Below are 22,413 nucleotides of genomic sequence, written 5' to 3' on the forward strand. Positions count from 1 at the left end.
TTGTCTATGTAGACGTGGAGAAATGAGGGTGGTGATGGTGGCATGTACTGAATTTTCACAGGGGTACCCGCGAAGGGCAAATGGGAGGTAATGCGATCGGCAGCAGGGGGCTCGCCTAGGCGATTGGAGGCAGTTTCCAGTCGCATTGCGGAGTTTCGCCTTGCTGAGCCGCCAGCACGGCAAGCGACCATTTTCTCTCCTGCGGAGCGGAGAAAGGTCTCGCGCAGACGGTGACAGCAAGCTGTCGCCGAACAGGAATTGGGGGTCGTGGGTGCGTGACAGAGCACCTCAGTGTGCATGTATTACTGTTATTTTACCTTTTATAGTTATCCAGAACATATGCTTTTGTGTATGTGCAGTGCCTTCATGCTTTGCTTATTTCCGCAAGCGTGCTTATTTATTTATTTAGATCTTTAACCCCGTTGTTGCCGCTTCCTTTTTCTAATCGTGACACACGGAAGCGATTGGGCTCAACAGATCTGTTTTGGGCAGTCTCGGGTCTGTCTCTGCGCTGTTGTCGTCTGGCTGGTCAGTTTTGCGAGGAAAGTAGCGTGAAGTCTTCTTTATCCTTCTGCGACTCTTTAAATTCCTCGTTGGCGCAGCTCGGCTAACCCCCTCCCTTTCCTTCTCTTCCCTTCCTCTCTCCTTTTTTGTTAGCAGGCTTCTTAAAGCAACAGGTTCATTTTAAACAATAGTGGCACTTCTGGGAGAGGCCAGCTGCTAGGTTCCGTGACGTCACGCGCGGGGGTGGGGAGTTGGGGGGGGGGGTAAGGCTTTGCAACTGTTTGGAAATCACCCCATTTAGCCTCATTCCACTTTGCCTCCATAGGAAGTGTGTTCATGTTACCTGAGCAGGGAGTCCTCAACCTCAGTTGGAATTGGGTCATTGTTAAACACTGCCTTTTCTAGGTTACTAATAAACATTTCCTTAGACAAAAGATGATTTCTGCATTTTCAACTATTCATCTAGTGACTGTATTGACTGTTTCCCCATTTTAATGCGACTTGCAGGTTATGTTTATAAGTGGGTTAGAAAATGGATGGATAGATGAGCTGTGTTTTCTGTTACTATCTTCTTCTCCTAATTAGAAGACTCCCATTCTGTCATTATTATTACTTGGCTGACACCATTATCCATAACTTGGATTTTACATCCTGGCCTTACAGCACTTGAGATAGTTGGTTACATTTTTTATTTCTCACATGCTGTTAAATACACGCAGTACAATATGCTATGAAATGCTTAGTTGCTAAACTCCAAAATTGTACATTAAAAAGTATAAAAAGACAGTAAAACAATAATCGATAATGCATATCTTTACAAATTCATTAGAAGTGACTGTTAAATGAATACAATAGTATGCATTACACCACAGTTACAAACACATAACCACGTATAAGAGAATTGGCAATAGAGCATCATGTGGTTGTAGACCTTTTCCTCAGTCAAGATTTTGACAGAAACTCCTCCACAGTCTCTCTAAACTTGTCTTCAGCCAATGGTAGAGTTTTCCTTGCAGCAACGAGAAGAGGCTGTTGTTGGGATGGCCGTTGTCATTAATAATTTTCTTTGTCCTGGTCCTAATTGCTCGGTATACATGTACTGGAAGTTAGAGTGCTCACCCAGTGATGCATTCGGCTGACCACAATACTCTCTGCTTTGCCTTGTAGTGTTTATGCCAAACCAGCCAGTAGTACTTCATGTTAGGATTCTGTCATAGTCACTCAGTGTCAGTAGCTGGGTTTGAACCCATACCCTCAGGGTTTGAAGTCCAAAGTCTTGATAGGTGCGGTCAGGAAATGGCCATCTATCTGCTGTAGCCAGGTGTGATGTGGGTGTCCCTTTGGCCTGGTGCAGCTGCTCCGGTTCTCAGTTGATGAGGATCCTGCGAGCCGGAACACCCTCTTGGAATTGTGCCACATGGCTTTAATGCCGTAACTGACGCTTACTCACAATACAGGTAATATGCCTCATTCGGGACTCTGTGAGCAACACAAAGTCAAACCAGTGATACTCATGGATTCTCTGAAGAGACACAGTGCTGAAGGAGTCCAGTCTTCATCTCAGGTCACTGGATAGCATCCATGTCTTCCAACCATAAAGTCTTAACCACTAAAAAAAAAATAAAGAAATGGATTAGTAAAGTCTTTGGAAGAAGTAGGTGTACCATGTATCGTATTGCATTAATTCAGGCAAGTTGCTCAAGACCGGCAACCACAAACATTGTGCTTAATGTGTCCCCTCCCATCAGCTTGATAATCTTTGGGCAGCAGTTTACAGGGCAACTCTTGCATTGACAATATTTCACTTTAATGTAGTTGTGGGTGCATTAAGTGATCATTTATTTTATGGAGTGTATATTAAAGAGCGGGGAATTGATTCAGAGACCAACCTTATCACAGTGTTTTCATGTGTGCCCATCCACATTTGGGAAATTTTAATTTGGTTTCAGTTAACAAAAAGAAGTTCCTAAAGAGAAACCCAATGCAGAAAAAGGGAGAATGTGAAACTCTATAAAGATACGGACCACATGCAGAATTTCGAACCCAGGTGCAGGATTCATGAGGCATTCATACTAACCACTGTTCTTAATTTAATGCCATTTAGAATTTGCGTGATTTATTGCTTTGTATGTAAATATGTATGTATCTGTGTACAGTAAATGTGTTTACAGTATATAGATACACCCAAGGTGTAGCATACAAATATGTAAAATGTGTGCTATATATATATATAATATATATGTGTGATATCATTGTTAAAGCTGCTGAATCCAGTTTAACACTGGATAAGACACCAGTGTATCACTGGGCTGAGTCTCTTGAACAGGCTCAAATGTGGAATTGCAATTGGGGGGGTCGATTGATGACATTTCCTCAGAGAACATAAGTAGGTCCATTTTAGTGAATTAACAATTCTGCCTGTTTGTTTTTTTTATGTACTGGAAAGCTAGAGAAATCCCATGTAGAGTTGGTGATGGGGGAAGATGTGTAAACTCCATACAGACGTTGACTTGATGGGAGAATTGGATCCAAGGCTCTGGAACTGGGAGACCCCATTGCTAATAACTTTTCCACCTGATTCTGATTCTCTTCTGGTTTTATGTTGTTGAAACTCTAATAAAAATAAAGCACAATTTCCTTAAATTATATGTAATTTTTTTGGTATGTAGGACAGTCTGGTTTTAATGGGTTCAGCTGTGGTTAAGTTTTTACAGATCACAGGCCTCTCCAATTTGTTTGGAAATGTGCATTTGCCTCCCCTACTGAGTTGGTGCAGTTTGTGTTATTTTTAGAGTAAAAACCATTGATCAGTCGTGATGCGCAAAAGGGGACGGACGGGGATCTCTGTATAGACTTCTAACTAGTAATGCGCGAATACAGAAAGAACTTGGTGGCCTAGCAAATGAAGAATGATTCTTGGTCCCCTGAGGTGTTTGAAATATACTTTGTCTTGTCATGCATGTTGGCAACTTGAACGCAGGCTATTGGCAATTTTCACTTTGTCTTATTACTAATCAGTTTTTGGAAAGGCTGTTGGTGATGGTAAGATGAAAGCATTCCACTCTATAGGTAGTTCCCTTAAATTTCCTTTCTATCTAAAAGCATGTGTCATTAACGCGAACATTGATAAGGAACATTTTCCTTTACGCTGCTATTAAAAAGACAGTTTCCATTTGAACAAGCAAGCCTGTAGTCTTAGGTAAAACACCTTTTTACTGCTTGCTTAGTTTTTGATATAACATCTAGCTCAACCATCAATATTTTTGAAAAAAATGAGTAATTGATTTAAAACAGGCGTAAAAAAGCCACAAAAGTGAAACTGACTCTTATCAGATTAGGAATCCACTAAGCGTTTGTGGAGTTTCCAGTGCAATAGTGTAGGTTTCATAGGCTTTTTTTTTTTAAGATCCATTGTTGTTCCTTTCCTGTCCTTTCCTTCTGTGACACACCACCCAAAGGTTATGTAATGCATCCAGCAGCGTAAAAAGAGCATTGGGGGAAACTTAGGATCAAGGTGCTCTATGTCTGTTCTACGGCCAGGGTCCCTCCCTGCACTGTGCATCTTTAAACACATGGTTAATGTCTTTAATCAAACCGCATTTATTTATATAGCACATTTTCATACAAATAATGTAGCTCAGTGCTTTACATGATGAAGAAAGAGAAAAAAGACAAAGTAAGAATTACAATAAGACTAAACTCATTAACATAGAATAAAAGTAAGGTCCGATGACCAGGGAGGACAAGAAAAAACAAAAAAACTCCACACTTCATGGCAGTCTTGGTTTGAAAGTAGCAACTTTATTTAACATGCCTGTCTAATGTCAATGTTGGCCTGGTACTTTTTCCTCTGAATGTGTTGGGCCATCCACTCAGTGAGTTGTTGAAAGTGTGTGTGTGGTGCTGAGATGCAGACCCAAATGGATTTCAGTGTTTGCCATAGCTCTAGGAGATTAGTCTGTGGTTGATATCTGCTCCTCACAAGTTCATTGTTTTTCTGTTATCTCATTCCACAGATTCTCTGACAAGAGAGTGGATGGTCTGCATCCAACAAGCTACAGGTTGTACGTTTTGAACTGCCTGTTTTGGCAGCACCGTCCTCATAAGTGGACTGTCGCTGTTCATAAGTCATGTTGGCTTTCACATTTTACTGCAAATATTACTAAAATTCTTGCTCCGTGCTGTCATCAAAGCTGCTTGAATCTTTATTTTTGCTCATTGTTTTCTCTAAATAGGCCTCTGGTGTATTCGGTTTATATCTCGGCTACTTGCTTTGAGTAATATTGTTTGAATATGATACTTAAGTGGTCAATCTATTTAGAAGGTGAATGTATGACTAGCTTAGAACTTCCATCCATTTTTTTCTGAAGAAAGATCAATAAAGACCACACTATTTGGTCAATAACCATTTCCATTGTTATTCCCCAACTTCATAGCTGAGTCCCTCATTGGCTGAACAGGCCAAAATAATGCGAGAGGGAAAATCTTGTTGTGATACCTCTAGACATTTGTTGAAATTATACACTTTTACCTTTTGGTGCATTAAAAATAGTTTCTTTTAGAATGTTTCTGCATTTTTACACATCCAGTATTCTTACCCTTTTACAGGTAGCTGTTCTGAAGGAGAACAACTTAGTCCAGTGCAGAGTCTTACAGCACAGTATATGAGTTTAAATTAGTTCATGGAGGAGTTGTTAAGAGATTAGAAGTGTCTTTAGTTAATAATGAGAGACTTAATATAAATAACGGCAAGTCCTTATTAACAGAATGTTCCACCCGAAGTAATTTTCTTTAATATGCTACTTACCCCTTGTAGTTTGTAGTGATGGCTGAGATGCATGTTTTTATGGAAAGCAGAGATAAATTTCCCCTTGGGATTAATAAAGTTTATCTTATCTAATGCTAACCTTTCTGATAGAATGAGAGGTGGTGTGGTAACTAGTGCTGGACAGCAGCAAAGAATATCAAAAACATCCATAAAGTCTTCTGTTACTTATGTCACATAATCCACATGTCAAGGTGTCCAGTTGTATACTCGCAATGTGCAAAACGCGTGCATTTTTTTATTTTTTATTTATTTATTTATTTTTTTGTTAAAATATCAGTGAACAATCACAGTGCATCCGGAAAGTATTCACAGCGCATCACTTTTTCCACATTTTCATATGTTCCAGCCTTATTCCAAAATGGATTAAATTCATTTTTTTCCCTCAGAATTCTACACACAACACCCCATAATGACAACGTGAAAAAAGTTTAATTTGAGGTTTTTGCAAATTTATTAAAAATAAAAAAACTGAGAAATCCCATGTCCATAAGTATTCACAGCCTTTGCTCAATGCTTTGTCGATGCACCTTTGGCAGCAATTCCAGCCTCAAGTCTTTTTGAATATGATGCCACAAGTTTGGCACACCTATCCTTGGCCAGTGTCGCCCATTCCTCTTTGCAGCACCTCTCAAGCGCCATCAGGTTGGATGGGAAGCGTCGGTGCACAGCCATTTTAAGATCTCTCCAGAGATGTTCAATCGGATTCAAATCTGAGCTCTGACTGGGCCACTCAAGGACATTCACAGAGTTGTCCTGAAGCCACTCCTTTGATATCTTGGCTGTGTGCTTAGGGTCGTTGTCCTGTTGAAAGATGAACCGTCGCCCCAGTCTGAGGTCAAGAGCGCTCTGGAGCAGGTTTTCATCCAGGATGTCTCTGTACATTGCTGCAGTCATCTTTCCCTTTATCCTGACTAGTCTCCCAGTTCCTGATGCTGCCACCACCATGCTTCACTGTAGGGATGGTATTGGCCTGGTGATGAGCGGTGCCTGGTTTCCTCCAAACGTGACGCCTGGCATTCACACCAAAGAGTTCAATCTTTGTCTCATCAGACCAGAAAATTTTGTTTCTCATGGTCTGAGAGTCCTTCAGGTGCCTTCTGGCAAACTCCAGGCGGGCTTCCATGTGCCTTTTACTAAGGAGTGGCTTCCGTCTGGCCACTCTACCATACAGGCCTGATTGGTGGATTGCTGCAGAGATGGTTGTCCTTCTGGAAGGTTCTCCTCTCTCCACAGAGGACCTCTGGAGCTCTGACAGAGTGACCATCAGGTTCTTGGTCACCTCCCTGACTAAGGCCCTTCTCACCTGATCGCTCAGTTTAGATGGCCGGCCAGCTCTAGGAAGAGTCCTGGTGGTTTCGAACTTCTTCCACTTACAGATGATGGAGGCCACTGTGCTCATTGGGACCTTTAAAGCAGCAGACATTTTTCTGTAACCTTCCCCAGATTTGTGCCTTGAGACAATCCTGTGTCGGAGGTCTACAGACAATTCCTTGGACTTCATGCTTGGTTTGTGCTCTGACATGAACTGTCAACTGTGGGACCTTCTATAGACAGGTGTGTGCCTTTCCAAATCATGTCCAGTCAACTGAATTTACCGCAGGTGGACTCCAATGAAGCTGCAGAAACATCTCATCTTCATGGCAAAGGCTGTGAATACTTATGCACATGGGATGTCTCAATATTTTTTATTTTTAATAAATTTGCAAATATCTCAAGTAAACTTTTTTCACGTTGTCATTATGGGGTGTTGTGTGTAGAATTCTGAGGAAAAAAATGAATCAATTTTGGAATAAGGCTGTAACTTAACAAAATGTGGAAAAAGTGATGCGCTGTGAATACTTTCCGGATGCCCTGTACCTTCAGATAATGAAAGTAGTCCACAAACAGGGAGCCCCTTCACATGGAGTCATGCTTTTGAAATGTGTACAAAATACTTGATTAATGAACGGAATTTTAATTCAAAAGCTTAACCGCATGTGAAGGGGCTCCCTGTTTGTGGACTAACCACAACCGGAGGTGTTTACATGTTTACTTACTAATATTTTAGCAAAAAAATGCATGATTTTTTCATGTTGTAACCATACAACTAGATGACTTGATAAGTGAATTATGTGACACAAATAACGTGAGATTTTGTTTTTCATGGAAATTTTTTATATTGTTTGCTGTTGTCCAGTGCTGGTCACATTAGGTTCCTGTTCTATCAGAGATCGTTCCCTTCATTCTTCAACAAGATAAGAGATAGAAATGTTTTCTTGGCCATCACTACAAACAGATCAGCAACATCTTTTTTGGGTGGAGTATTCTTTTAACATAGTGCAACACTGTTGGGCTTCAGAACACAACGTAAGGTGAATTTACCGTTAACTGGGCTGCTACAATTTTTTCTTGTCCTTGACAGAATCAGCAGCCTTAAATCAATTTCACTTTCTTAATGGGAACAAATGCTTGATGATCCCTCACACACTACAGTCGTGTATGTTGCAATTGTACATTTAATTCGCTGCTAAATGCAGTCTCGGAGGTCTTTGTTGATAGGTGGCCACTTGTGAATTGCCCATGTGCTACTCGTGAAGCAAGAATTTGTTTTTGCTCATTTACTTTGTCAGTTTCTGTTAAGCCACATTCTCATTTTAGTATGCTAGTAATTTTAATCTAGATTAGTAGTGCTCAGCAGTATCAGTTAATAAAGAAATGAGCTCAAAAGAAACCCGCAGCCTTGTGTTCCCCAACAACAATTGGAATTTGTGGATGCTGCTCTGTGTATTTCAACATGCATAATAGATTTAAGTGGCTAAAGTGAGTTTATTTTCGCACATTTCTTTGAGAATGTCTGCTATTAGTAAGTTTATTTTTCTTCTAATGTAACTGATGTGACCATGCAATAGATACACAAAAGGTGGCCTCTGAAAGTGATGCTTCCCAATACCACTATGCTAAATGAGATGCTTCTACGGAAAAAGGAACAGGAATAGCATGTATGTAAAAGAAACATTTGTGTTTATTGTATACTTTTTTTCCTACAGGGAGACAAAAATAAAAAGGTGCTGTAAGCAGAAAGACACTCCATTCCTTACAATGGCAGGTAAATTGACATGCCGTGGGTCACACGGTGCACAAGTAGTCGGATACAGATCTGCAGCTGTGGGCTTTGCATTTTAGTACTGTTTGGCCCAGCTGGGATTCTGTATGATGTGTAATGAATGTCTGTATGGGTTCCCTTTGGCCTGTACATCCATATTTTGAGATGTCGTCTAATATTCCAAATGAAGAATCTATCTTGCCATTAACTAATTGAAAACTAATTAGTAATCAGACATTGATTTTGTTTATGTCCCATTTCATGAAATCAGTAGTTTTGTGTGGTTTTTTTTTTTTTAATGTATAATAACTTTCATAATGAGTATTAAATTACAGAATAGTATCAGAGCTGAGAGCTGCATGTTACACAAAGGTGAACTGTAGAAATGACTGTTTAACCACCTCCTTAATAGCCTTGAGACTTCACTGTGCAGCAATACAGAACTGTGCTCAGCCTTGTGTCTGCTCCTTATTGCTGTACCATACATTATAAGCAAGTTACATAATTCTTGAAGGGGCTTGTCTGTTGTACTGGCTGCATTGCAGATTTTCTTGTAAAGTTTTATCTATTTTATTCATTTTGTAATTTTTCCTGGTCCATTTCAGTGTTGCAGGAAGCCCAAGCCAATTTTGGTAGCCTCAGTCTAATGGAAATTCGTTATTTAGAATTCAGTGAAGAATATATCATGTCATTATGTATTCCACTTAATCCAGACCAGGGTTACTGGGGAGTGGTGCTGGGGAGTCTATCTCGGGTGGCATAGGACGTAAGGCACTAACAAACCATAGACTGGGCATCAGTCCATATCAGGACAGACACACACTAGGGCCACTTCACTAACCTAAAGTTGGACAGTGGGTGGAAACGAGCACCTGGAAACCATATGGACATGTGGAGAACATGCAAATATGTCACTGGGACATGGAATCTGGTGGTCTCTTTACTGCGAGGCAGTATCGCTACCGCTGCGCCAGCAGGCTGTGCAGTGAAGTATTTGCACATCATTCTTTTTTCGTTTTCCATTTTTGCTTGCTAGGCAGATTCATCTTGAGCAGGTTGATGTATTTAGTTTTGGTAGATTTGCTATTGTTATTTTCAAAACATAAATGACAAGGGCCAACATGTTTGAAATTTGCTTCCATCCTATGCCTTGTTTTTCATTTTATTTTTCAAAAAGACTAAAGCAGAGGCAGCCAGTTATGGGTATATAGTGACAGTTACCTGTATGGTTTTGAAAGGTTTGGGGGATGTGAGGCCTCAAAGAAGAACTAAGAGGAGCAAGCCAAATATGTTTAAACTTAAATGACGATTTACAGTTTTACCCACTTTTTGCTTTTTATAAGTAATTCAGTTCTAATATTTTGGAGAGCAAGAACATAGCAGTATCTGCTTTTGGCAAGTGTCACCTCTGAGTGGAGTGCCATATCATTTCAGAACGTGTGTGTGTGTGCATATCCAGAGAAGTTACTTGGAAGTCAGTTTAGAATCGACACATAATGTAATCTGTCCAAGATGTGGGAGGAAATCTGGAAAAGTCCAACATGTTTAGAAGAAAAAGGCCCAGGCTGGGGTTTAAGCCCAGTCTCCTGGAGCAGTCAAGATTCATTTAGGGAATGAAAGGGTCCAGTTAAATTGTTGTCTTGCTTCCTGCACTCCTTTATCTTAGTATGCAGGTTTAAACCATTATGGTTAAAAACTTTTACTGCTGTGGTATTTTTCTTGATTTATTTTTAAATCAATGGCATTATTCTAAAGTTGCATGTGATCTATAAGCAAATAGCTCACTGCTTTAAGTCACTGGTTTCTACACCCCACTTAAATTTGTTTTTTTTTTACTTTTTTAAATCTACATTTATGCTACATTTTTATCTGTTTTGTATTAGTTATCTATATCAATGTGTAGAAGCTATGTAAAGTAGCATGACCTCTAACCCAATCTTGCATATTATAGTTGCAATTCATTGCAATAAAACATGGCATTTTGTGTATTTCACAGTTTGATGGACTTGGCTTGAGGGCAGAAACTGTGTTAATGCTCCTGCTTCCTCATTGTCTTGTGAGACAAATGATATCCATTTTGAATAGCTTAATTAAAACTGCAGTGATTGGAAAGATCTCACCCTTCCTTTGTTTAAATTTCTGCCCTCAACTTTTGGCCATGTGGTTTTACTTCAGGAATAATGAGTAACAGAATCCAGTGGTTCAAATTTCTTGGCTGCCGTTGTCAGTGGGGCTTTTGAGCTTTTCATATTCATGAGTGCCTGTTCTAATCAATAACTGGGAATTGTCGCCTGCAAGGCAGGATTATCCATTCCTTCTCATGCGGGCTTGAGGAATCCAAGTGACCTCTGGGCAGGCAGAATGTCATGGTAGGCTATCTTTGTGCTGTATCTGTGGGACCCACGTGTGTAGAGAGAAACAGAAGAGTGTCTGTCTGGGCGATTTTTGGATCTGTGCATCTCTTCTGGGATGTAGCCCATGTTATGTCTTGGGGCTGGGCTGCAGCTGTTACGCATTGGCAGGAATAGTGTCAGATAAAATATAAAGTGTTTTGTTACATGCTTAATTTTTTTGCCATTTTATGTCCAGGGAGACTTGATCTAAATTTACATCTGTCTTTTCTCAGTATGCATGATTATCAATCAAATATTCTTTTTGATTCCATCATCCTAGCTGTAATTGATACAAATTCCTCTGAATTAAATCAGCTGGTTTTTTTTTTTTGTTTGTTTTTTTTTTATATATAAACGTTTTGTCAGGCACACTTATTAAATATTTAGAAATGAAGCAACGTATCTTGTGATTGCACCTCTCATTCAAAACTAATAATGATTGGTGCAGTGCTATACGTCAAAGTTGGTTGAGTTCTGTTTGAAATGATGTTACAATATGAATTTCTTAGTGTTCTCCACTTAATTCATTTTTCAAAGTCATAAAGCAAATGAAGCCTTTGAAATGGATATTTATGAGGTGTAGTTTTGGTTTGGTAAAATTATACCTTTGCTTATCTAAACTTCTCATGCTTGTAGCATATTTTCAGTTTAGACTGGCATTTGTCAATTAGGAATTTAAATTTTTGCCTCCTAAATCTTATTTGTGTTTTATAATTAGAAGCCTAAATTACGTCTTGGTTAATGCATTTCTCAGTAAGATGTATTTTAACAAGCATTTTTATGATGTGTGCCTTGGTAGCTAAGGTGTGGAATCATCTCCCACTTTGCACTTGAGTGATCTAGAGAGAGATTATTAATCTGACCAGAATGCTATCTTTTTATTTGTATTTAAACAGAGTGCGTGAAATTGTAGTATATGGTATCTATCTGTTCATCAGTTAATATAGTCCCTTCATATCTGTCTATCCATCTAAGTGAATGTTTGCCCATTTTTGATTTCCTCTGTTTTTGCAAATTTTGACAGTGATTTTTTTCAACCTAAATGGTGTTTTCAGTTCATTCAGGTGCCCTTTTATATGATAAAAGTGTTAATTTACTTAATTTACCAAATGAACAGAATCATCCAACACTGCCTTGCAATGTATATGTGCCCCTTTCTCTTGATAATTGATTGTACCACCATTAGCTGCAATGAATTCAACCAAACCCTTCCTATAATTCAGTTTTATCTGTCTTTCGCACTAATGTGGAATAATGTCAGTTAGCCCATTCTTTAATGGAGAGCTGCTGTAATTCAGAAATGTTGTTAGCATTAACCACTTGATTCAGGTCCTGCCACAGCCCAGCAGTCCAAAACCTTCACTTTGATTCTTTACATTCCAATATGGACTTGCCTTGGTAATTTGGTATCATTGTCTTGCTGCACTGCTCTTCTTCTTCATCTTCCGATTATGGGAGATTCCCCAACATTCTTCTTTGGAATTTTCTGATGTAGGGCAAAATTCCTGATCCTTTCAATTAAGGCAAGTTCATAAAGTAGTAAGGCGTCCTTAACTTTGTTACACTACCTCGTACACATTTGACTGTTGGTATGGTGTTCTTACTTAACGGGTCATTTGCTTTACAGCAGACACTTTAAATCCCACATTGTCCAAAAAGGTCCACTCATCTGTCCATAGAATATTGTCCCAAAAAGCCTTTGGATCTTGTAGACAGGTAGTGGGCATTTGTTTTTCCTGGATTAGCTCTTCCTCGATTTAAGCCAGTTTTAGCACTGTGTCTTTCTGATTGTGTAGCGATTAACACTGACCTTAGCTGAGGCAAGAGAAGCCCATTAGCTCTTTAAAAATGTGTTTTTGACCCTTTGTGGATGCTTTTACACTGCCACATTAGAGTAATCTTGGAAACTCCTGGCAAGATTCACTCCTGTTCTCATTGTTCTCCATTTGGCGATTATGGCTCTCACTTTGGTTCAGTAGAGTTTTTGTAGCCTTTTCCAGACTGATAGATATCAACCTCGCTTTGATCATATAATTATGTGCTAGCAACTTGACTTTGGTGGAAGATATCAAAATAAGTGTGTTTGGTTTTGAGCAGGGATGGCTGATATCGAGCAGCTGCCTCTAATTATTCCTGTAATGGGGTTTATTTTACTAGGACGTTGTTAGTTTTTTTACACAGTGCTAGTTTGTTGAGTAACTTTTTTCATAAGGAAAATTGTTGTCATAAATGTGTTAATAGTTTACTCGGGTACCCTGTATGTATTTGTTTTTGAGTTGAAGACCAAAAAATATAACAAATCTGCAATAAAGGAAATCAGGAATGGGGCCAATAACTATTCAGAATACATTTGTGTGCTTACTGTGTATGTTCATGTGTATGAAAAGTCATTTATAGAGTGTGTGTGTGTGATATTCTTGATATTGTAAAGTTTTTTGGTCTTCACAAAATGATGAAAATCTGTTTTCATTCAGGGTAAAAATGGAGTGCTTGGTCTTAGTCTGCAGATTAAAATGGCATTGAATGCCTGTCAAGCTTTTATATAAAATATTCTCTCAGTAAAGAGTTTAGGCAGTCTATAATTGCATTTATGAGACTGTGTTTAAAACCTTGTGTGCAGAAACATTTACATGCAGTTTTTTGGTTTGTATGTACAAGTAACTAATTACTGTCTATCATTTTAATATGCATTTATGGTGAAAGTAGTAACATTACATAGAAGAGTAAACATTCAGTAGGATTGGAGTCCATCATTTCATGTACTGAGACTCCAACTTCCCCGCAACGTGGTCCTGGACAAGTGTGTTTGGAAAATGGATGGATGGATTTCAACAGTAACTGGCCTGTGTAAATGTAAGCTTTGCTTGCATTATATTGCTTTTTGTTGGTGAACATAATTTTTAAAGAGTTTGTGTTCTGTTGTATGTAGTAAAGCTGCACTATGCTGGGTAAACTGCTTCTTGTAGTACATACACAATGATGATCACGGGGACTTTTAATTGATTAGGTGGTGGCTTTCATATTGTTAGGTGAGGTTTTTCTAATTTTTGATTGAGGTAATAATAGCATGACAAAAAAGCAGCATACAAGCTATATTTGCATGAGAACAAACAAAAGACTAATTCTCGGTTTTGTTGAAACAAGGAACCACATTTTGTTTCCTATGTGTGTTGCATTGATGTCTGAAGTGTTTACTGTTCTAGTTCTTGTATGACAGGTTATTGTGTTTATCTGTGTCACTTTAAAAGTCACACATTGTAATTTATTCATGAATTTTACAGTTGAGTCAAACCAATTGATATTGAATAACTCTGTCAGTTTAGTAACTGTACACTTTTGCTTGCTTGTCATTATCTTATTCTCACTTTACGCGCTTCCCTGTGACTTCAGGTGACTGTCTCCACATTTAAGTAACAAAATTGAGCAAGTTCATGGTAACACTTATTAAGATGCTGTCACACTTGCAGCTGTTGGCTTTATCCCATGTGCAAAAAATGTACAAGTGCATGCCTGAGAATGCCATTCAGTGGACTGGCATGCTGTCCAAGGTGTCTCCTTTTAGGTAGATTCCAAACAACCCAAGATCACCGTGGATTCTAAAAATTAATGGATAAAATGGAAGTGTGGGTGTATGTAAATAATTGTTTAAACTGGCTGAAATATATCTCTCTATCTATCAACTGAATTTAAGCAAGCTAACTTAAAAGCAGTTTAAAACTGAAGCAGGGATGGAATTTTAAAATCTCAGCTTTAGATTAGGCAGTCGGTAGAAAATGAGAGGCCATTAAGGTTGCATATGAGCCTTCAGAGTATATACAAATACCACACATGAGACGTTTGGGTATGTTGCATTTTTTGCATAAGGGGTGTGAATCCAGAATAGGCACTGCCTGAAGTAATCAATGTCAGAACAACTGTTTATACGGAACCATGATGATATTGACAATATACTGGGATGTGTTTCTCCAATGTGAACTCTCAAGAAAGGTGTACATTTGTTTTTTTTTTTTTTTTTTTTTTCCCTCTTTCATTTTGACATACAGATAATCTGGTGGTAAATCTGTCAACCCTCTTGTCCTACACCTCCACGTCCTGCCTATCGCAATGCATTATGGGCTTTAGGATTAAATGGTTTCCAATTCATTTCAATATTGTAGACAATGTAATGCTATTCTTGTGTGTTTCTCTTTCTAGATCTTTCCAGTTCATCATTTCAGGACTGCAGTATAGAAGGAGCAAGAATTGTAATAAATGATGGCCCTGGGGACTTGTATGCTTTTCATAGAAACTGCCTCTCTGGAGCTTTGTATACGCTCCTTTGTTGTCCGTTTCATTTGTTTTTTTGTTTTTTTTTCAGCTACAGTATACTTTACCTGAATACTCCAAATGAATGAGGTTTTTTTTTTTTAACTTTCTTCTTTACACTTGTTTTTTCCAATGTAATTTCTCAGTTTAATATTACTCTCCTCATTATGATTGTAATACACTTGCACTCTGCCTTCCTGCCCATTCACGTTATTTAGTCCTGTCTAGGCTTTGCTCATTTTATGATTTTTGACTTGATGATTGTGTTGATGCTTTAAGACTAAATATGCTTTAAAATGTGTTTTTGGAAAAGATTTTCTCCCCCCTTTTGTAAAGGAATCTTACTAGTTGTTTGAAGGGTTTTTTTCTTTCTTTTTCTTCTGACATTGTTATTAATTTGGTTTGTGTATAAGTTGCATGTGCTGTTTCCCACATTATACATGTCTTAAAATGCACAAGTAGCTTGTATCTTACTAATCAAAATTTACGTAGTGCTCACTTCCATTTTCTTCTGTTGCCATGGAGATTGAGTACTTAAAGTAGTGTGGGGTTTTATAGGATATTGGAAAAGCTGCCCATGACAGTGAATTAGTATCTTTATTTGTTTAGTCCATTTAATACTTTTTTTTGCACAAAGTAGTTTTTGGGCAGTTTATCATATAAACAAATTGATCATTCAGAATAAATCAACATATCGAGTTTACTTAATTGCACGCGTTTGGTTACATCTGTGTGTTAACTGTATTTCTTACTTCAGATGAAGGCGTTGCTGAAAGTGAAAGGATTTTCATTGAGATAGATCAGGAAAGCTTTAAAAGTACTAATGCCAATGCCAGGGGAATAGAAAGGATTGGTTAAAATGAGGACAGACAGACCTAACTCATAATTTCAGAAGTCCAAAGCTCAGATATTGAGAGCAACGAGGCAGTTAAGAAGAAGAAACGAAACAGTAGAAAAAAGTGGGAGTGCATCATTTTCAAAATTCCTAAAGAATAAAGGAGCATCGTGGACCATGGGATGCCAATTAGACGAACACCTGAAGAAGTTGTTGCAGCACTGGCACAACTTGCCATTCGGAAAATGTGTTGAAAAATATTTTGCCACATTTAATCTCTATGCAGTGGTCTGCTTTTCACTATTCCGTGTCTCATATTTTCTTAGTATGTATGTTTCTCCAATAAAATGTACAATCCTATTCTGCCTACCCATGGCTCCTCCTTGTCAGATGTATAAAAAAATATCTGATTTGAACGTTTATGTCAAATTTGCATGTTATCCTTGTGGAGTTTCCCAGGTATTCCAGATTTTTCTCACAATTTAGTCATCCATGTTACATTAATTTGTACTTTTAAACCTGTGCTCCGTGAGGGACTTACATTATGCCCTCCATGCTTTCTTTCCCTGTAACACTGTGTTTTAATCTCCCTTGAATTTGTGCAGGATATACTATATAGAAAAAAACATCAAGTTGTCATAAAATATATTGAAATTTAGTGCATCTTAGTAGTGAAGTAAGATCTTTGGGACATTTTGAAAATGGGGTTTCCTTCAAATCTTTACTGTCTCAAAGAGCTTGTGTGGTGTTTTGTGATTTTAATACATGGCGGTAGTAATCATAATTACCTTTTATACTGGGTATAACCAAGAGCGATTTTATGAGAAGTTGATTACTAATTGCCTGCTTGTCAATTTATTAATATGCATGAATAGAAGCTTTGTTTTAGGCACTTATCTATTTTTATGATAAAGGAGGAGGATGTTATTGAAGTGGCATTAATTGATAAAGCAGTGGTCAGTTTTTGTTTTCTTTTGATTCAATTCTCCATATGATGATTCAAATCAGATCATGTAGAAACCTATTCTTAAAGGAAGGCAGTATACTTATTTTTTTTTTCTCTCCCTAGCTCATTCTCGCTGTGTTTTACTTGATCACTACATTAAGGTTATATTATCTGTCCCTGGTGGTTTCAGTGCTGTGATGCTGTTTGCTCATGCAGACGTAATAAATTAAGAGAGGAGAATGTCTGTCTAGTAGTTTGGATTTTGCACCTTGTAAAAGCTTTTGTTTCAAAGTGACAAAAGTGCAGTAGATCTTAGTTTTAATATTGTGCTCTTTTAGAGAGAGTATCTTGAATGCAGAAAGACCCTCTTTAAATGAGGCCGCGACATTCGTCTTGTAGCACCTTTCATCCTAGCACCACTACCTGGGCTTTGATCCAAAACAGTCAATATTGTGAGCAGAAGGGATTATAAATGTACATGTGGGTACAGTTTACTGTTCAACGTCCTTTGAAGTAAATGAGACATTAGTTACTTGTACAGTGCAAAGCAGAGATGACATTCATTGAGTTTAGGTTTTAAAAGCCATTATTAAAATTGTCTTCTAACCTTTTGTAAAGCCTGTATGTCCATTTCTAAGTTCAAGAGTTTGATCTGTGCTTGTGTAAAGCAAAGCGTATCACCTGCAGTGACAAGAGAAAGGGGAAGAGGGGGGTCAACTATTAGACACTGTTTTTCTTCACCTTGTACAGTTAAATTTATGCTCTGAAAAAGAGAAAACTGTTATTTTTTTCCATCCATCCGTCATGGAAAAGATTTAACCCAGTTAAAGGATTTGAACTCTGTGATGTACTTGGCGCCCTGTGTAGGTGGGTTTCCTACCTTGCACCAAATGAGTGATGGGATACACTTCAGCTGCCCTGGATGCGCAAGTTAAGTCAGGAAGCATATCTTTATGCCAAGATTTTACTTACCTCATGTATTTTCTAGCGTTGGCCTAGAAAAAATTGTAATCTCAAGTTTCCAGGTAGAATTGAGATAAAATTTATGATACAATACACCTCGATGGTGACCAATAACGTACAACGGCAAACTTGAAAAACATCCACTTGGAGGATTATGTGTCATATAATCCACATGTCGGTTATCCATTTCATGTTAAAGACCCCTGCATTTTTTTTTGCTAATCTTGTTAAGTAGATATGTCCAGAAAAATTGGTGCACATCATAAACAGGAAATGCAAGTCCATATTGGATGGCCTTTATGAACTTTTTGAATGGGGTTTCAAGGCATTGGTCGAAATCTACTGTTTGAGACTTTTGCATTGATGTATAACACATGGGTATTCCTCGTACAGAAAAAAATCCTAGATGGGTTCTAATTTATTTATTTTTTTTTATGACGTTGTGTGACGTGGCACACATATGATGTCATGCCAGATTAAAAGTCAGCTGTACGTACTATAACAGTGTGATCACTATGAATGTATAGTAAGCACCTGTGGCTTTCAAATGTGGTGTTTGTGTCTTTGTGTGGCACAGTTTGCTTGTATGATGTGGCAAAAGTTGTAACCTTTGTCGGCCCGGTACCAGGCTGCTAAGGGTTAAAGCAATAGCATACAGCCAGAACAGGGCCACTAGCATTCGACTTTAGCTTCCAGCTGTAAACTGTGAAAACAAAAAGTCTTTTGCTTTGGCCTCAAGTTATGTAATGTATAAATGTGACCTTCTATGTAACTGTGTTGAAGAGCCATTTTGCTTGAGGATTACTCTTCTTATTGGGGTCACAGATGCTGCAGAGTTTTGCTGCTATAATTAGTTTGTCAAAGCTTCCATTTTGCTTTTGTCATTTTATAAACCAGCAGCAGTTTCTGCTGTAATTTCAAAGTTGTATCTTAAGTTTCGGAAGCACTTTTTGGACCAAATTACTTTTACACCAGGAGGTGGGGTAAAGTAATTTATTACAGGAGGACCTCTCTAATTTTAGACCTATTCGAATAGCTCAAGTCAATAATTCGTCATGGGCTGCAAGTGTCTTTGAAAATATTTTAAAGCATTTTGTCTTCTATAAAAGTCAGTTAAGGAAAAAAAATATTCAAGGTTATACCAGTGCTGTGTGTCACTTTGTTTGTGGTGCTTAATGCCGTCCCTTTCTTCTTCTTCCAGGTATTCAACATGTTGTCGACATTTTGTCCAGTCTCTTAAAGATTCTTTGACAGGAGGACCTTTTTCACACAGCTTGATTGCCTGAATGGTTATCTGCCATTTGCTCAAACTGGGTTTAGTCACAGCAGTCTGCCCAAGCCGAGATGAGACCCTTACCCTGATCACTGCCATGTTATGCGGAGAGACAGTAGTTATGTATTTGCAGCATGTTTTGAGGTTAAAGCTGTTGAAGATGTGCATATGTCTAATTTTTCCATACATATGCTTCGCGAATACTGTCGTTGTGTGATAACCGTGACTTTACAGACCGAAATAGCACTTTAGAAGCAATAACCGGTAATTTTTTTTTTTTTTTGTTTGTCCAGTGATAGGACCGTGCTTGGTTTGATATTTACTTTCAAAAATGGTGTGCTTTTTAATAAACCCTAAGGTGTTTAGGTGGTATTTTTTAGATGGCAGCGGGTGTTTAAAGATTTTATCATTTACTAGCCTAGTTTAATATTTAAAATATGTTTAAATACTAATTAAATGCACAAATGTAGAAGAAGGTTCAAACTGTGAATAAAAGCAACAATGCCTAGTCAAACATAATAAAGTCTCTAGCCAAACTGGATCTAACCAAGCAATCCTCGGTTCACACGGATGCCGATGGCAACTGGCTTACTTGCTCCTCTCTAGACTTTGTGCCAACTTTCCAAGTTGGCCTTCCCATACTGTTAACATTGACGGGAACTTCTCCTTCCTCTTTCTCACCATTTTCACCACTGCGTAAAAAATGAAATGATTATTTAAAGTAGAGGGAAATTTTCTTTGTGGTAGAATTTCCAGAGTTGTCAACTTTCAATTCAGCTGATAAATGGTCAGTCTTTGTAGTGGTCAAGGTTTGACATGCAAAACTAAATAATAATAATTCAAGTGAAAAGCTTCTGAATTAAAATAAAAAAGTCTTTAGTTAAACATAATTTATAGTTCATATCTACTTGAATTATGTAATGCTCAAAATAATGGTACCATACCGCGAGATGTGAGCAACTGCATAGCAGTAAGCAGATTTCTTCACAACCCTCCAGAGGTTTGGGATTTTTTTTTTTTTTTGGGTTCATAAAGACATGTGGGCCCTTTGAAGGAAATGAAAATGTCCTGCTAAGCACTTGGAAATAACCAGGCAAAACAGAGCTTTCTGTATGTAATTTTATTTATTTATCGTGAATAATGTGACCAACTGCAGTTTTGTGAAGGAGGGAAGAGAGTGCGTGGCCTTTTAGGAACTTGGCATTGCAGTTCCACCCCCACCTTCTCCCCAAGGGACATTTTGTTCAAGTTTTGTGATGTACTAAGGGCCCCTTGAATTCATGCACCAAAAGGGTGGGTTTTATTTTTAAAAAAGTTGCCATTTCTTTTCAGTAGTGTTGTGAAAGGAAGGCTACCTTTCTAACACCCCCATCCTACCCCACCCCACCCCCACTGCTACCCCCATTGAGATCCAGCTGGGCTTCAGTTCTGATTCATTGCTGTGCGGTGGGATAACCACAGCTGCTGTGGGGCCTTTACAAATGCAAAGAGACTGTCAGTGTGTGTTTCATCAGACACACAAATGAGTCGAAGAATCTATCGCTGCTGAGCACAATGGAGACTCTCTTAGAAAGAACGCCCAGTGCTGCAGCATTAATTGCATGCCAGGCTTTGACCTTTGCCATATCAGCTTTATTTTCATTTTGACCAAGTACTGCGAATCTTCCTAATTCACTATAGCCCATAACCCATCTGAAAATGCTTTTAAGAAGTCTAAACCTATTGGAGAGATGTGCCTTTTCTGCAGGGCAGCTGTTCATTAAATCAAATTGTGCCTGTTGTAATTAGGTTTACTTCAGGTGCATTGTAAGAGATACAAGCACAGTTCTTACAAACAGTTTGTGATGTAATCCAATCATAGCTAGAAAGTAATTTGCAACCTGGAAAATTTAGCATGTGATTAATACAGGTAGACTTTTTTTTTTTTTTTTTGTTTAAAATAAAAATAAAAATACCAGTTTTCATATATGGGCTCATTATAGAGCACTTGGAAGTAACGTTGACCCCATAAGTCGTGTGTGTGTTTATGTATAATATATAAATATATTTACATTTGCATGCATGAAGTGGCATTGGACAGGTGTCTGGAGTAGTGTTGGATTGGTACTTCAGTATCGTTAACAGATTTTGGACCACCCTGCTGGTACCGAAATTATACCGAAGCAAATAACGGACAGCTATCTCGATGCCCCAGCCTCCTTAGTCCGCTGCACAACCACGTGCCTGTTGTGACGCATAATCTTGTGCCTCCCTGCCTTTCCACACTCCACGTCCCCCATGTAGGCTCCAGCGCGTCTAAGAGCTTTGGGGGGTTGTGGTTTGTTTAGGATCTCTTGTGGAGTCTCTAGCAGAAGGTGAAAGAGTTGAGAAAAGGCCTTTGGAAACTACTGTTGACTTTTGATACTGAAAATAATAAAATGCTGGCACCTTAGCCTTTTAAAAATCTGGATTTTTTTGGTACTTTTTCAGTACTGGCATACAGTGCAACCTAGAGCTAGCTAGCTGTGCGACCCACCTAAGACAGGTTGATATCTAAGTAATCAGCATAGACCTCGGCGTTCGTTCGTGTTTGCAGTGAACCATGCAATGTATATGTCTCTTAATGTGCCATTTGGTATGGGATGTTAATGTTTGTGAGGTGCCATCTGTTGGAACGATGAATGCAAAAAATGTAATTACCAATATTTGTGGAGCCCTATATTTTGTAATAACAGAGACTTAGCATTTATCATTTTATTAAGGTGGAGGTTTGGAAATTTTACCAGAACATTTCATTGATGCAAGGGCTTTAAAGATTTCAACTTGTGAGCTGCTTCCTAATCATGGTAATGAAATCTAGAAGGTGCTGAAAATGGTATGTTTCGTAGATGCTGATCTCCATGCAATCTTACTGGATTTAAAGGTCTTGCCTTCATAATATCTTATAGTGAACATTGCTTTGTTCACTACAATAGCAATAACATTTCAGAAATTCAAGAAATTGTCTAGACATGCTTTGGGTGATTCTGAATCACAATGTTCAGAATAATACTGCATGTGAAGGGTATTTAATGTTACGGTTCAGTCATGTTCAATTTAATACCTTCAAAAGAATTGTGGCTTTTGCATTTGCTTAGCAATATTGTGTCAGTGAAAATGTGAGTTTTTATGATGTGTATTGATTTTCCCTGTAGAGAGCTTATTTTAGCTTCTTTCAATAAACTAGAGTACGCATTGTTAGATCTCAAGTGGGCAAAGGGCAAGGTGTTGAAAGTTAAAATTCTTGGATTGCAGTTGCAGTTTAG

The 22,413-nt window shown here is 38.3% G+C and overlaps 1 protein-coding gene across 1 annotated transcript in view; it reads left to right on the forward strand.

Moving 5' to 3' along the window:
• Positions 1 to 22,413, forward strand: part of LOC120515622 (protein Jumonji-like) — a 269,278-nt gene that overhangs the window by 1,431 nt on the left and 245,434 nt on the right. The window lies entirely within an intron of this gene.

This window comes from Polypterus senegalus, chromosome 15 (assembly GCF_016835505.1).
Source record: "Polypterus senegalus isolate Bchr_013 chromosome 15, ASM1683550v1, whole genome shotgun sequence".
NCBI classification, from domain to species: domain Eukaryota; kingdom Metazoa; phylum Chordata; class Cladistia; order Polypteriformes; family Polypteridae; genus Polypterus; species Polypterus senegalus.